This window comes from Nannospalax galili, unplaced genomic scaffold (genome assembly GCF_000622305.1).
Source record: "Nannospalax galili isolate Female #2095 unplaced genomic scaffold, S.galili_v1.0 C48877567, whole genome shotgun sequence".
In the NCBI taxonomy this organism is placed as follows: Eukaryota; Metazoa; Chordata; class Mammalia; order Rodentia; family Spalacidae; genus Nannospalax; species Nannospalax galili.
Window position 1 is genome coordinate 1 of NW_008474648.1, and position 1292 is coordinate 1292.

The 1292-nt window shown below is 47.6% G+C and overlaps 1 non-coding gene across 1 annotated transcript; it reads left to right on the forward strand.

Annotated features, from left to right (window-relative positions):
* The first annotated feature begins 385 nt into the window (after positions 1 to 385).
* LOC115069127 lies at positions 386 to 517 on the forward strand. Its single transcript, XR_003848429.1, has one exon. It is a non-coding gene; the product is annotated as a small nucleolar RNA SNORA71 (small nucleolar RNA).
* The last annotated feature ends 775 nt before the right edge of the window (positions 518 to 1292 follow it).

Below are 1292 nucleotides of genomic sequence, written 5' to 3' on the forward strand. Positions count from 1 at the left end.
GAGTCTTTTGTGATCCCTTCCTTCCTTTGATGTGTTAGCCGCAGCATCTGAGTCAGAAGCAGGATGGATGTTGGCATCATATCCATCTGTACCCAAGTCTCAAGTACCTCACTTCCTCATCCCAGCTTGAAGAACTTCTCTGACCCTCTGTTTCATCCTCCAGAAAGCAGGAACACGAAGCAGTTTTCCTTAGGACCATAAGCCCATGTCTTCCACAACCCAAGAACTCCACCATGTTTTTTCCAGCGCTCTGTGAATTCTTTCTCTCACCTGTCATGTGGAAAGAGTTTTTGTAGGATTAGATATACTTGCTGGGTCCTTGTACTGACTGGAGTGGCTGCTCCAGGCTTCTGCCCTTTGACAACAAGCCCTCTGTCCTGTCTGCCCCTGCATTCGTAAGTGACCATGGAGTGCCCAGGCCCTGGTTATTGGTAGTGCAGGCAGAGGAAACGTGGAAAGAACATCCTGTGTTTGGAAGGTCTACACCCTGCCTTCCAGTGCTGGGAGCTTTCCCACACTCCTGTTTCTCAACTCTGTACACATTTGGGGTCCCTAGGGGATTGGGACTGTCACATGTACCTTACTGTCATTGTTGAGGCTTCTACTTCCTGCTCTGCTTATAGGAACCAGATTATGGACTCTAAGTTTTTCTTGGTGGACAGCAAGGTCACTGCCAGTCCACACACCCGCAAACCTGGCATTTGCTTCCATTTCATCCCAGTGCTGGTTACATATTAATCAGCCCTGGCAATGTAGGCTGCCCTGCTGTAGACCATACACAGGGCTTTGTTATATGTTGATTCTCTTTTTCATGAGGAAATAATGGATTTGCTCTGGAAACAAGAAGCAAATTCTTGGACTACTTACTGTCAGGTAGTTCTGTGCCAACCCCTTTCCCAATGACTAGCTTTCCCTACTATGAGCAGTAGCAAGCTGGGTGCTTACCAGGGTTCAGGTCTCCTGCAAGTGAATCCACTGTGTGCAGAGGTGCCATGGGAGTTGTCGTGTGAGGAACATTCTAGACTCACCTGCCCTTGAGGTAAGATCTCTAGACTATTCTCTGGGGTATTGGTCTCTTGTCTCTGATGCAAGGGTCTCAGGCAGGTTCCCAAAGGGCTTTGAGCAATGATGTAGGGGTAGACATGGCATGCAGATCTCCATCTGTCACTATGTCCATCAATGACAGACTCAGAACCTAATTTTTTCCATTTGAAAAATAAAGTAGTGATACTGTTGGGAGCATTATTATGGGCACAGCCATTGCTGCATTAGACTGTGGCAGCTTGCCTTGA